This window comes from Oncorhynchus kisutch, unplaced genomic scaffold (genome assembly GCF_002021735.2).
Source record: "Oncorhynchus kisutch isolate 150728-3 unplaced genomic scaffold, Okis_V2 scaffold3312, whole genome shotgun sequence".
Taxonomy (NCBI): Eukaryota; Metazoa; Chordata; class Actinopteri; order Salmoniformes; family Salmonidae; genus Oncorhynchus; species Oncorhynchus kisutch.
The window spans coordinates 1-15,095 of record NW_022265257.1 but is presented as its reverse complement, the minus strand read 5'-3'; the positions used below and the strand labels follow the sequence as shown (position 1 = coordinate 15,095).

Here is a 15,095-nt window from a genome sequence, read left to right as displayed (position 1 = left end):
TCTGTCTTTCTTCACTCCTTACTCTCTCTTTCTCCACTCCTTACTCTCCCTTTCTGTCTTTCTCCACTCCTTACTCTCTCTTTCTATCTTTCTCCACTCCTTACTCTCTCTTTCTCCACTCCCTACTCTCTCTTTCTTTCTCCACTCCTTACTCTCTCTTTCTCCACTCCTTACTCTCTTTCTCCACTCCTTACTCTCTTTCTCCACTCCTTAATCTCTCTTTCTGTCTTTCTCCACTCCTTACTTCTTCTCTTTCTGTCTTCTCCTCTCCTTACTCTCTCTTTCTCCACTCCTTACTCTCTCTTTCTGTCTTTCTTCACTCCTTACACTCCTCTTTCTCCACTCCTTACTCTCTTTCTCCACTCCTTAATCTCTCTTTCTGTCTTTCTCCCACTCCTTACTCTCTCTTTCTGTCTTCTCCTCTCCTTACTCTCCTTCTTTCTCCACTCCTTATTCTCTCTTTCTGTCTTTCTCCACTCCTTACTCTCTTTCTCCACTCCTTAATCTCTCTTTCTGTCTTTCTCCCACTCCTTACTCTCTTCTCCACTCCTTACTCTCTCTTTCTGTCTTTCTCCACTCCTTACTCTCTTTCTCCACTCTTAATCTCTCTTTCTGTCTTTCTCCTCTCCTTATGTCTTTCTCCACTCCTTACTCTCCCTTTCTGTCTTCTCCACTCCTTACTCTCTCTTTCTGTCTTTCTTCACTCCTTACTCTCTCTTTCTCCACTCCTTACTCTCTCTTTCTGTCTTTCTCCACTCCTTACTCTCTCTCTTTCTGTCTTTCTCCACTCCTTACTCCTCTCTTTCTGTCTTTCTCCACTCCTTACTCTCTCTCTCTCTGTCTTTCTCCACTCCCCTACTCTCTCTTTGGTGTCTTTCTCCACTCCCTACTCCTCTCTCTTTCTCCACTCCCCTTACTCTCTCTCTCTTCTGTCTTTCTCCACTCCTTCTCTCTCTCTCTCTGTTTTTCTCCACTCCTTACTCTCTTTTCTGTCTTTCTCGACCCTTACTCTCTCTCTGTCTTTCTCACTCCTTACTCTCTCTTTCTGTCTTTCTCCACTCATTACTCTCTCTTTCTCCACTCCTTACTCTCTCTTTCTGTCTTTCTCCACTCCTTACTCTCTCTTTCTCCACTCCTTACTCTATCTTTCTGTCTTTCTCCACTCCTTACTCTCTCTCTTTCTGTCTTTCTCCACTCCTTACTCTCTCTCTCTGTCTTCTCCACTCCCTACTCTCTCTTTCTGTCTTTCTCCACTCCCTACTCTCTCTCTTTCTCCACTCCTTACTCTCTCTCTCTCTCTGTCTTTCTCCACTCCTTACTCTCTCTCTCTCTGTTTTTCTCCACTCCTTACTCTCTCTTTCTGTCTTTCTCGACTCCTTACTCTCTCTCTGTCTTTCTCCACTCCTTACTCTCTCTTTCTGTCTTTCTCCACTCATTACTCTCTCTTTCTCTCACTCCTTACTCTCTCTTTCTGTCTTTCTCCACTCCTTACTCTCTCTTTCTCCACTCCTTACTCTATCTTTCTGTCTTCTCCACTCCTTACTCTCTCTCTTTCTGTCTTTCTCCACTCCTTACTCTCTCTCTTTCTGTCTTTCTCCACTCCTTACTCTCTCTCTTTCTGTCTTTCTCCACTCCTTACTCTCTCTCTTTCTCCACTCCTTTCTCTCTCTCTCTCTCTCTCTCTCTGTCTTTCTCCACTCCTTACTCTCTCTCTCTGTTTTTCTCCACTCCTTACTCTCTCTTTCTGTCTTTCCTCCGACTCCTTACTCTCTCTCTGTCTTTCTCCACTCCTTACTCTCTCTTTCTGTCTTTCTCCACTCCTTACTCTCTCTTTCTCGACTGCTTACTCTCTCATTCTCCACTCCTTACTCTCTCTCTCTGTCTTTCTCCACTCCTTACTCTCTCTTCTGTCTTTCTCCCACTCCTTACTCTCTCTTTCTGTCCTTCATTGCTTTTCTCTCTCTCTCTCTCTCTCTCTCTCTCTCTCTCTCTCTCTCTCTCTCTCTCTCTCTCTCTCTCTCTCTCTCTCTCTCTCTCTCAATTCAATTTCAATTCAACTCAAGTGGCTTTATTGGCATGGGAAACATATGTTAACATTGCCCAAAGCAAGTGAAGTAGATAATATACAAAAGTGAAATAAACAATACAAATATACAGTAAACATTACACATACAGAAGTTCCAGGGAAAAGGAAACCGCACACCACTCTTGGTAGTATCACTGATCTTTAATAAGCTTTACTTATCGGCCTCATGGCTTTCGTGAGTTTTTTTTTTTTCAATTAGCACCCTTGTGTAGACCTAGCCCCGCCCACATCCGTCCCACGCATCGAAAGGGGTTGGAGGCGAAGGAAATACTAATACGTGCTACCAAATACAACATACACTTCATAAATATTCAAATAAAGTGTGTAAATAAGACGTATTAAACACATCTGTAAAACCACAATGAGGACATATAGACCTACCGAGCAAGTTTTCATTAATCATTGGGTACATCGTACGAAAAACATCAGAGTCATCTTAAATAGGAGCATAATTCACGTTCAAATTCACGCCATAACATACACAGGCATTTCATCATAACGACCTTTAGGAAATAATGTCTGGAGGGTGAAAATCTCAAAACATTCCCTTTAACTCAGAGTATTATTTATATCTCCTCCCCTGTCTGATATCTTAACTTTCTCTGTGCCACAACATCTAAAGGTAGAAATATCATGCTTCAGGTCATTGAAATGTACAGCGACTTGATAATCCCTGTCCTTTCTCCTGATTGAACTTTTATGTTCACTGATTCTCTGTTTGAGAGAACGAGAGGTTTTACCGACATAGCAGAGCCCATATGGACATTTAATAATGTAAATAACATGGGTGGTGGAACACGTAATAATGTCATTTATTTGGGATCGTTTTCCTGTGTGTGGGTGGCAGAGATATTCACACTTTATCATGTTGTTGCACTGTGCGCATCCTCTGCATTTATAGCTACCATTTGGAAGAGGGCGTAAAAGAGCCTGGCTGGTTTTCTTTTGTGATTGGGAGTTGGCATGGACCAATTTATCGCGTATATTGCGACCTCTTCTATACACAATAAGTGGTGGATTTGTAAATTCCGCCGACAAAAATGGGTCCGATGATAAAATGTGCCAGTTTTTCTTGACCGCATCTCCCACTTTTCGCGAGTTCAAAATTGATGTCGTTGTGAACATTACGGAGTGTTCTTTAGCTTTAGCAGGTCTTTGTTTGTAGCAGTTCATCTCCTGTTTTTCCAATGCCAAATTAAGAGCTTCATCCACACACATAATTGTGTTGCTGTCCTGGAGCCCTGTGGGGTGTGTTTGTGAACAGAGCCCCGGGACCAGCTTGCTTAGGGGGCTCATAGTTTATTTCTCAATAGGTGATGGATTTGTTATGGAATGTCTTGAGCTCTTATTTAGTACGGTGTAGTTATTTCCACCTTTATACGTAGAATGAGCATGATCTAAGGCCGGTTAGCTCAGTTGGTTAGAGCGTCGTGCTAATAACGCGAAGGTCGCGGGTTCGATACCCGTACTGGCCACAACTTTTTATTTTTCCTCTACTGTGTATGTCTACAGTGTCTCATAACTCTATTGATTGGGGTTTACAATGTGCATTTTAAATTAGTAGTATGAGTTGTCGATTGTTGTGTTATTGTTGAGTGACATTTTAATGTAGGAGGTTTTTTTTCATTGTAGGAGTTTTCGTTCGTTTTTTATTATACAAGGAAGGAAGGAAGGAGGACAGGGACTTCATGGACTAAGAGACAGAGAGACAGAATGGTGAAGAAACAGATAGACGGGTCCATCAATCATTTGATTCATTCATTATTTACACACATGCACACACACACACACCTTTCCCCATGCTCACTTGGTCACACATTAACTAGAGAAGGACACTAAGTACAGAGAGGTAAAGAGCCTGCAGACAGCTGCACCCTCTTTCTCCACTCCTTACTCTCTCTTTCTGTCTTTCTCCACTCCTTACTCTCTCCTTCTCCACTCCTTACTCTCTCTTTCTCCAATCCTTACTATCTCTTTCTGTCTTTCTCCACTCCTTACTCTCTCTTTCTGTCTTTCTCCAATCCTTACTATCTCTTTCTGTCTTTCTCCACGCCTTACTCTCTCTCTGTCTTTCTCCTCTCCTTACTCTCTCTTTCTGTCTTTCTCCACTCCTTACTCTCTCTTTCTCCACTCCTTACTCTCTCTTTCTGTCTTTCTCCACTCCTTGCTCTCTCTTTCTGTCTTTCTCCTCCTCCTTACTCTCTCTTTCTCCACTCCTTACTCTCTCTTTCCTATCTTTCTCCACTCCTTACTCTCTTTCTCCACTCCTTACTCTCTCTTTCTTTCTCCACTCCTTACTCTCTCTTTCTCCACTCCTTACTCTCTTTCTCCACTCCTTACTCTCTTTCTAAACTCCTTAATCTCTCTTTCTGTCTTTCTCCACTCCTTACTCTCTCTTTCTGTCTTTCTCCTCTCCTTACTCTCTCTTTCTCCACTCCTTACTCTCTCTTTCTGTCTTTCTTCACTCCTTACTCTCTCTTTCTCCACTCCTTACTCTCTCTTTCTGTCTTTCTTCACTCCTTACTCTCTCTTTCTCCACTCCTTACTCCCTCTTTCTGTCTTTCTCCACTCCTTACTCTCTCTTTCTGTCTTTCTCCACTCCTTACTCTCTCTTTCTGTCTTTCACTGTTTCTTTCACTCTCTCTCTCTCTCTCTCTCTCTCTCTCTCTCTCTCTCTCTCTCTCTCTCTCTCTCTCTCTCTCTCTCTCTCTCAATTCAATTCAATTCAATTCAAGGGGCTTTATTGGCATGGGAAACATATGTTAACATTGCCAAAGCAAGTGAGGTAGATAATATACAAACGGGAAATAAACAATTAAACTTTACAGTAAATATTACACTCACAGAAATTCTAGGGAAAAGGAAGGATAGTATCACTGATCTTTAATAAGCTTTAAATATCGGTCTCATGGCTTTCGTGAGTTTTTTACATTTTAATTAGCACCCTTGTGTAGACCTAGCCCCGCCCACATCCGTTCCACGCATCGAAAGGGGTTGGAGGCGAAGGAAATACTAATACGTGCTACGAAATACAACATCAATTTCGTAAATATTGAAATAAAGTGTGTAAATAAGACGTATTAAACACATCTGTAAACCACAATGAGGACATATAGACCTACCGAGCAAGTTTTCATTAATCATTGGGTACATCGTACGAAAAACATCAGAGTCATCTTAAATAGGAGCATAATTCACGTTCAAATTCACGCCATAACATACACAGGCATTTCATCATAACGACCTTTAGGAAATAATGTCTGGAGGGTGAAAATCACAAAACATTCCCTTTAACTCAGAGTATTATTTATATCTCCTCCCCTGTCTGATATCTTAACTTTCTCTGTGCCACAACATCTAAAGGTAGAAATATCATGCTTCAGGTCATTGAAATGTACAGCGACTTGATAATCCCTGTCCTTTCTCCTGGTTGAACTTTTATGTTCACTGATTCTCTGTTTGAGAGAACGAGAGGTTTTACCGACATAGCAGAGCCCATATGGACATTTAATAATGTAAATAACATGGGTGGTGGAACACGTAATAATGTCATTTATTTGGGATCGTTTTCCTGTGTGTGGGTGGCAGAGATATTCACACTTTATCATGTTGTTGCACTGTGCGCATCCTCTGCATTTATAGCTACCATTTGGAAGAGGGCGTAAAAGAGCCTGGCTGGTTTTTTCTTTTGTGATAGGGAGTTGGCATGGACCAATTTATCGCGTATATTGCGACCTCTTCTATACACAATAAGTGGTGGATTTGTAAATTCCGCCGACAAAAATGGGTCCGATGATAAAATGTGCCAGTTTTTCTTGACCGCATCTCCCACTTTTCGCGAGTTCAAAATTGATGTCGTTGTGAACATTACGGAGTGTTCTTTAGCTTTAGCAGGTCTTTGTTTGTAGCAGTTCATCTCCTGTTTTTCCAATGCCAAATTAAGAGCTTCATCCACACACATAATTGTGTTACTGTCCTGGAGCCCTGTGGGGTGTGTTTGTGAACAGAGCCCCGGGACCAGCTTGCTTAGGGGGCTCATAGTTTATTTCTCAATAGGTGATGGATTTGTTATGGAATGTCTTGAGCTCTTATTTAGTACGGTGTAGTTATTTCCACCTTTATACGTAGAATGAGCATGATCTAAGGCCGGTTAGCTCAGTTGGTTAGAGCGTCGTGCTAATAACGCGAAGGTCGCGGGTTCGATACCCGTACTGGCCACAACTTTTTATTTTTCCTCTACTGTGTATGTCTACAGTGTCTCATAACTCTATTGATTGGGGTTTACAATGTGCATTTTAAATTAGTAGTATGAGTTGTCGATTGTTGTGTTATTGTTGAGTGACATTTTAATGTAGGAGGTTTTTTTTCATTGTAGGAGTTTTCGTTCGTTTTTTATTATACAAGGAAGGAAGGAAGGAGGACAGGGACTTCATGGACTAAGAGACAGAGAGACAGAATGGTGAAGAAACAGATAGACGGGTCCATCAATCATTTGATTCATTCATTATTTACACACATACACACACACACACACACCTTTCCCCATGCTCACTTGGTCACACATTAACTAGAGAAGGACACTAAGTACAGAGAGGTAAAGAGCCTGCAGACAGCTGCACCCTCTTTCTCCACTCCTTACTCTCCCTTTCTGTCTTTCTCCACTCCTTACTCTCTCTTTCTATCTTTCTCCACTCCTTACTCTCTCTTTCTCCACTCCTTACTCTCTCTTTCTTTCTCCACTCCTTACTCTCTCTTTCTCCACTCCTTACTCTCTTTCTCCACTCCTTACTCTCTTTCTCCACTCCTTAATCTCTCTTTCTGTCTTTCTCCACTCCTTACTCTCTCTTTCTGTCTTTCTCCTCTCCTTACTCTCTCTTTCTCCACTCCTTACTCTCTCTTTCTGTCTTTCTTCACTCCTTACACTCTCTTTCTCCACTCCTTACTCTCTTTCTCCACTCCTTAATCTCTCTTTCTGTCTTTCTCCACTCCTTACTCTCTCTTTCTGTCTTTCTCCTCTCCTTACTCTCTCTTTCTCCACTCCTTATTCTCTCTTTCTGTCTTTCTCCACTCCTTACTCTCTTTCTCCACTCCTTAATCTCTCTTTCTGTCTTTCTCCACTCCTTACTCTCTTTCTCCACTCCTTACTCTCTCTTTCTGTCTTTCTCCACTCCTTACTCTCTTTCTCCACTCCTTAATCTCTCTTTCTGTCTTTCTCCTCTCCTTACTGTCTTTCTCCACTCCTTACTCTCCCTTTCTGTCTTTCTCCACTCCTTACTCTCTCTTTCTGTCTTTCTTCACTCCTTACTCTCTCTTTCTCCACTCCTTACTCTCTCTTTCTGTCTTTCTCCACTCCTTACTCTCTCTTTCTGTCTTTCTCCACTCCTTACTCTCTATTTCTGTCTTTCTCCTCTCCTTACCCTCTCTTTCTGTCTTTCACTGTTTCTTTCACTCTCACTCTCTCTCTCTCTCTCTCTCTCTCTCTCTCTCTCTCTCTCTCTCTCTCTCTCTCTCTCAATTCAATTCAAATCAATTCAAGGGGCTTTATTGGCATGGGAAACATATGTTAACATTGCTAAAGCAAGTGAGGTAGATAATATACAAACGGGAAATAAACAATTAAACTTTACAGTAAATATTACACTCACAGAAATTCTAGGGAAAAGGAAGGATAGTATCACTGATCTTTAATAAGCTTTAAATATCGGTCTCATGGCTTTCGTGAGTTTTTTACATTTTAATTAGCACCCTTGTGTAGACCTAGCCCCGCCCACATCCGTTCCACGCATCGAAAGGGGTTGGAGGCGAAGGAAATACTAATACGTGCTACGAAATACAACATCAATTTCGTAAATATTGAAATAAAGTGTGTAAATAAGACGTATTAAACACATCTGTAAAACCACAATGAGGACATATAGACCTACCGAGCAAGTTTTCATTAATCATTGGGTACATCGTACGAAAAACATCAGAGTCATCTTAAATAGGAGCATAATTCACGTTCAAATTCACGCCATAACATACACAGGCATTTCATCATAACGACCTTTAGGAAATAATGTCTGGAGGGTGAAAATCACAAAACATTCCCTTTAACTCAGAGTATTATTTATATCTCCTCCCCTGTCTGATATCTTAACTTTCTCTGTGCCACAACATCTAAAGGTAGAAATATCATGCTTCAGGTCATTGAAATGTACAGCGACTTGATAATCCCTGTCCTTTCTCCTGATTGAACTTTTATGTTCACTGATTCTCTGTTTGAGAGAACGAGAGGTTTTACCGACATAGCAGAGCCCATATGGACATTTAATAATGTAAATAACATGGGTGGTGGAACACGTAATAATGTCATTTATTTGGGATCGTTTTCCTGTGTGTGGGTGGCAGAGATATTCACACTTTATCATGTTGTTGCACTGTGCGCATCCTCTGCATTTATAGCTACCATTTGGAAGAGGGCGTAAAAGAGCCTGGCTGGTTTTCTTTTGTGATTGGGAGTTGGCATGGACCAATTTATCGCGTATATTGCGACCTCTTCTATACACAATAAGTGGTGGATTTGTAAATTCCGCCGACAAAAATGGGTCCGATGATAAAATGTGCCAGTTTTTCTTGACCGCATCTCCCACTTTTCGCGAGTTCAAAATTGATGTCGTTGTGAACATTACGGAGTGTTCTTTAGCTTTAGCAGGTCTTTGTTTGTAGCAGTTCATCTCCTGTTTTTCCAATGCCAAATTAAGAGCTTCATCCACACACATAATTGTGTTGCTGTCCTGGAGCCCTGTGGGGTGTGTTTGTGAACAGAGCCCCGGGACCAGCTTGCTTAGGGGGCTCATAGTTTATTTCTCAATAGGTGATGGATTTGTTATGGAATGTCTTGAGCTCTTATTTAGTACGGTGTAATTATTTCCACCTTTATACGTAGAATGAGCATTATCTAAGGCCGGTTAGCTCAGTTGGTTAGAGCGTCGTGCTAATAACGCGAAGGTCGCGGGTTCGATACCCGTACTGGCCACAACTTTTTATTTTTCCTCTACTGTGTATGTCTACAGTGTCTCATAACTCTATTGATTGGGGTTTACAATGTGCATTTTAAATTAGTAGTATGAGTTGTCGATTGTTGTGTTATTGTTAAGTGACATTTTAATGTAGGAGGTTTTTTTTCATTGTAGGAGTTTTCGTTCGTTTTTTATTATACAAGGAAGGAAGGAAGGAGGACAGGGACTTCATGGACTAAGAGACAGAGAGACAGAATGGTGAAGAAACAGATAGACGGGTCCATCAATCATTTGATTCATTCATTATTTACACACATACACACACACACACACCTTTCCCCATGCTCACTTGGTCACACATTAACTAGAGAAGGACACTAAGTACAGAGAGGTAAAGAGCCTGCAGACAGCTGCACCCTCTTTCTCCACTCCTTACTCTCTCTTTCTGTCTTTCTCCACTCCTTACTCTCTCCTTCTCCACTCCTTACTCTCTCTTTCTCCAATCCTTACTATCTCTTTCTGTCTTTCTCCACTCCTTACTCTCTCTTTCTGTCTTTCTCCAATCCTTACTATCTCTTTCTGTCTTTCTCCACGCCTTACTCTCTCTCTGTCTTTCTCCTCTCCTTACTCTCTCTTTCTGTCTTTCTCCACTCCTTACTCTCTCTTTCTCCACTCCTTACTCTCTCTTTCTGTCTTTCTCCACTCCTTGCTCTCTCTTTCTGTCTTTCTCCTCTCCTTACTCTCTCTTTCTCCACTCCTTACTCTCTCTTTCTATCTTTCTCCACTCCTTACTCTCTTTCTCCACTCCTTACTCTCTCTTTCTTTCTCCACTCCTTACTCTCTCTTTCTCCACTCCTTACTCTCTTTCTCCACTCCTTACTCTCTTTCTAAACTCCTTAATCTCTCTTTCTGTCTTTCTCCACTCCTTACTCTCTCTTTCTGTCTTTCTCCTCTCCTTACTCTCTCTTTCTCCACTCCTTACTCTCTCTTTCTGTCTTTCTTCACTCCTTACTCTCTCTTTCTCCACTCCTTACTCTCCCTTTCTGTCTTTCTCCACTCCTTACTCTCTCTTTCTATCTTTCTCCACTCCTTACTCTCTCTTTCTCCACTCCTTACTCTCTCTTTCTTTCTCCACTCCTTACTCTCTCTTTCTCCACTCCTTACTCTCTTTCTCCACTCCTTACTCTCTTTCTCCACTCCTTAATCTCTCTTTCTGTCTTTCTCCACTCCTTACTCTCTCTTTCTGTCTTTCTCCTCTCCTTACTCTCTCTTTCTCCACTCCTTACTCTCTCTTTCTGTCTTTCTTCACTCCTTACACTCTCTTTCTCCACTCCTTACTCTCTTTCTCCACTCCTTAATCTCTCTTTCTGTCTTTCTCCACTCCTTACTCTCTCTTTCTCCACTCCTTACTCTCTCTTTCTGTCTTTCTCCACTCCTTACTCTCCCTCTTTCTGTCTTTCTCCACTCCTTACTCTCTCTCTTTCTGTCTTTCTCCACTCCTTACTCTCTCTCTTTCTGTCTTTCTCCACTCCTTACTCTCTCTCTCTCTGTCTTTCTCCACTCCCTACTCTCTCTTTGTGTCTTTCTCCACTCCCTACTCTCTCTCTTTCTCCACTCCTTACTCTCTCTCTCTCTCTGTCTTTCTCCACTCCTTACTCTCTCTCTCTCTGTTTTTCTCCACTCCTTACTCTCTCTTTCTGTCTTTCTCGACTCCTTACTCTCTCTCTGTCTTTCTCCACTCCTTACTCTCTCTTTCTGTCTTTCTCCACTCATTACTCTCTCTTTCTCCACTCCTTACTCTCTCTTTCTGTCTTTCTCCACTCCTTACTCTCTCTTTCTCCACTCCTTACTCTATCTTTCTGTCTTTCTCCACTCCTTACTCTCTCTCTTTCTGTCTTTCTCCACTCCTTACTCTCTCTCTCTCTGTCTTTCTCCACTCCCTACTCTCTCTTTCTGTCTTTCTCCACTCCCTACTCTCTCTCTTTCTCCACTCCTTACTCTCTCTCTCTCTCTGTCTTTCTCCACTCCTTACTCTCTCTCTCTCTGTTTTTCTCCACTCCTTACTCTCTCTTTCTGTCTTTCTCGACTCCTTACTCTCTCTCTGTCTTTCTCCACTCCTTACTCTCTCTTTCTGTCTTCTCCACTCATTACTCTCTCTTTCTCCACTCCTTACTCTCTCTTTCTGTCTTTCTCCACTCCTTACTCTCTCTTTCTCCACTCCTTACTCTATCTTTCTGTCTTTCTCCACTCCTTACTCTCTCTCTTTCTGTCTTTCTCCACTCCTTACTCTCTCTCTTTCTGTCTTTCTCCACTCCTTACTCTCTCTCTTTCTGTCTTTCTCCACTCCTTACTCTCTCTCTTTCTCCACTCCTTTCTCTCTCTCTCTCTCTCTCTCTCTCTCTCTCTGTCTTTCTCCACTCCTTACTCTCTCTCTCTGTTTTCTCCACTCCTTACTCTCTCTTCTGTCTTTCTCGACTCCTTACTCTCTCTCTGTCTTTCTCCACTCCTTACTCTCTCTTTCTGTCTTTCTCCACTCCTTACTCTCTCTTTCTCGACTGCTTACTCTCTCATTCTCCACTCCTTACTCTCTCTCTCTGTCTTTCTCCACTCCTTACTCTCTCTTTCTGTCTTTCTCCACTCCTTACTCTCTCTTTCTGTCCTTCATTGCTTTTCTCTCTCTCTCTCTCTCTCTCTCTCTCTCTCTCTCTCTCTCTCTCTCTCTCTCTCTCTCTCTCTCTCTCTCTCTCTCAATTCAATTTCAATTCAACTCAAGTGGCTTTATTGGCATGGGAAACATATGTTAACATTGCCAAAGCAAGTGAAGTAGATAATATACAAAAGTGAAATAAACAATACAAATATACAGTAAACATTACACATACAGAAGTTCCAGGGAAAAGGAAACCGCACACCACTCTTGGTAGTATCACTGATCTTTAATAAGCTTTACTTATCGGCCTCATGGCTTTCGTGAGTTTTTTTTTTTCAATTAGCACCCTTGTGTAGACCTAGCCCCGCCCACATCCGTCCCACGCATCGAAAGGGGTTGGAGGCGAAGGAAATACTAATACGTGCTACCAATACAACATACACTTCATAAATATTCAAATAAAGTGTGTAAATAAGACGTATTAAACACATCTGTAAAACCACAATGAGGACATATAGACCTACCGAGCAAGTTTTCATTAATCATTGGGTACATCGTACGAAAAACATCAGAGTCATCTTAAATAGGAGCATAATTCACGTTCAAATTCACGCCATAACATACACAGGCATTTCAATCATAACGACCTTAGGAAATAATGTCTGGAGGGTGAAAATCACAAAACATTCCCTTTAACTCAGAGTATTATTTTATATCTCCTCCCCTGTCTGATATCTTAACTTTCTCTGTGCCACAAAATCTAAAGGTAGAAATATCATGCTTCAGGTCATTGAAATGTACAGCGACTTGATAATCCCTGTCCTTTCTCCTGGTTGAACTTTTATGTTCACTGATTCTCTGTTTGAGAGAACGAGAGGTTTTACCGACATAGCAGAGCCCATATGGACATTTAATAATGTAAATAACATGGGGTGGTGGAACACGTAATAATGTCATTTATTTGGGATCGTTTTCCTGTGTGTGGGTGGCAGAGATATTCACACTTTATCATGTTGTTGCACTGTGCGCATTCCTCTGCATTCTATAGCTACCATTTGGAAGAGGGCGTAAAAAGAGCCTGGCTGGTTTTCTTCTTTTGTGATTGGGAGTTGGCATGGACCAATTTATCGCGTATATTGCGACCTCTTCTATACACAATAAGTGGCGTGGATTTGTAAATTCCGCCGACAAAAATGGGTCCGATGATAAAATGTGCCAGTTTTTCTTGACCGCATCTCCCAACTTTTCGCGAGTTCAAAATTGATGTCGTGTGAACATTACGGAGTGTTCTTTAGCTTTAGCAGGTCTTTGTTTGTAGCAGTTCATCTCCTGTTTTTCCAATGGCAAATTAAGAGCTTCAATCCACACACATTAATTGTTGTTGCTGGTCCTGGAGCCCTGTGGGGTGTGTTTTGAACAGAGCCCCGGACCAGCTTGCTTAGGGGGCTCATAGTTTATTTCTCAATAGGTGATGGATTGTTATGGAATGTCTTGAGCTCTTATTTAGTACGGTGTTAGTTATTTCCACCTTTATACGTAGAATGAGCATTATCTAAGGCCGGTTAGCTCAGTTGGTTAGAGCGTCGTGCTAATAACGCGAAGGTCGCGGGTCGATACCCGTACTGGCCACAACTTTTTATTTTTCCTCTACTGTGTTATGTCTACAGTGTCTCATAACTCTAGTGATTGGGGTTTACAATGTGCATTTTAAATTAGTATAATGAGTTGTCGATTGTTGTGTTATTGTTGAGTGACATTTAATTGTGGAGGTTTTTTTCATTGTAGGAGTTTTCGTTCGTTTTTTATTATACAAGGAAAGGAAGGAAGGAGGACAGGGACATCATGGACTAAGAGGACAGAGAGACAGAATGGTGAAGAAACAGATAGACGGTCCATCAATCATTTGATTCATTCATTATTTACACACATACACACACACACACACCTTTCCCATGCTCACTGGTCACACATATAACTAGAGAAGGACACTAAGTACAGAGAGGTAAAGAGCCTGCAGACAGCTGCACCCTCTTTCTCCCACTCCTTACTCTCCCTTTCTGTCTTTCTCCACTCCTTACTCTCCCTTTCTGTCTTTCTCACTCCTTACTCTCTCTTTCTCCACTCCTTACTCCCTCTTTCTGTCTTTCTCCACTCCTTACTCTCTCTTTCTGTCTTTCTCCACTCCTTACTCTCTCTTCTGTCTTTCACTGTTTCTTTCACTCTCTCTCTCTCTCTCTCTCTCTCTCTCTCTCTCTCTCTTCTCTCTCTCTCTCTCTCTCTCTCTCTCTCTCTCAATTCAATTCAAATCAATTCAAGGGGCTTTATTGGCATGGGAAACATATGTTAACATTGGCCAAAGCAAGTGAGGTAGATAATATACAAAAGGGAATAAACAATTAAACTTTACAGTAAATATTACACTCACAGAAATTCTAGGGAAAAGAAGGATAGTATCACTGATCTTATAAGCTTTAAATATCGGTCTCATGGGCTTTTCGTGAGTTTTTTACATTTTAATTAGCACCCTTGTGTAGACCTAGCCCGCCCACATCCGTTCCACGCACGAAAGGGGTTGGAGGCGAAGGAAATACTAATACGTGCTACGAAATACAACATCAATTTCGTAAATATTGAAATAAAGTGTGTAAATAAGACGTATTAAACACATCTGTAAAACCACAATGAGGACATATAGACCTTACCGAGCAAGTTTCATTAATCATTGGGTACATCGTACGAAAAACATCAGAGTCATCTTAAATAGGAGCATTAATTCACGTTCAAATTCACGCCATAACATACACAGGCATTTTCATCATAACGACCCTTAGAAATAATGTCTGGAGGGTGAAAATCACAAACATTCCTTTTAACTCAGAGTATTATTTATATCTCCTCCCCTGTCTGATATCTTAACTTTCTCTGTGCCACAACATCTAAAGGTAGAAATATCATGCTTCAGGTCATTGAAATGTACAGCGACTTGATAATCCCTTCCTTTCTCCTGATCAAACTTTATTTTCACTGATTCTCTGTTTGAGAGAACGAGAGGTTTTACCGACATAGCAGCCCACATGGACATTTAATAATGTAGATAACATGGGTGGTGGAACATGTAATAATGTCATTTATTTGGGATCGTTTTCCTGTGTGTGGGTGGCAGAGATATTCACACTTTATCATGTTGTTGCACTGTGCGCATCCTCTGCATTTATAGCTACCATTTGGAAGAGGGCGTAAAGAGCCATGGCTGGTTTTCTTTTGTGATTGGGAGTTGGCATGGACCAATTTATCTCGTATATTGCCGACCTTCTTCTATACACAATAAGTGGTGGATTTGTAAATTCCGCCGACAAAA

General features: G+C 41.4%; 4 non-coding genes across 4 annotated transcripts; all 4 read left to right on the top strand.

The window, feature by feature from the left end:
- The first annotated feature begins 3,487 nt into the window (after window positions 1-3,487).
- Window positions 3,488-3,561, top strand: trnai-aau (transfer RNA isoleucine (anticodon AAU)). Its single transcript has one exon. It is a non-coding gene; the product is annotated as a tRNA-Ile (tRNA).
- A 2,669-nt stretch (window positions 3,562-6,230) lies between these two features.
- trnai-aau (transfer RNA isoleucine (anticodon AAU)) lies at window positions 6,231-6,304 on the top strand. Its single transcript has one exon. It is a non-coding gene; the product is annotated as a tRNA-Ile (tRNA).
- Window positions 6,305-9,030: 2,726 nt separating this feature from the next.
- Window positions 9,031-9,104, top strand: trnai-aau (transfer RNA isoleucine (anticodon AAU)). The gene has a single exon. It is a non-coding gene; the product is annotated as a tRNA-Ile (tRNA).
- A 4,189-nt stretch (window positions 9,105-13,293) lies between these two features.
- Window positions 13,294-13,366, top strand: trnai-aau (transfer RNA isoleucine (anticodon AAU)). The gene has a single exon. It is a non-coding gene; the product is annotated as a tRNA-Ile (tRNA).
- Window positions 13,367-15,095: the final 1,729 nt, after the last annotated feature.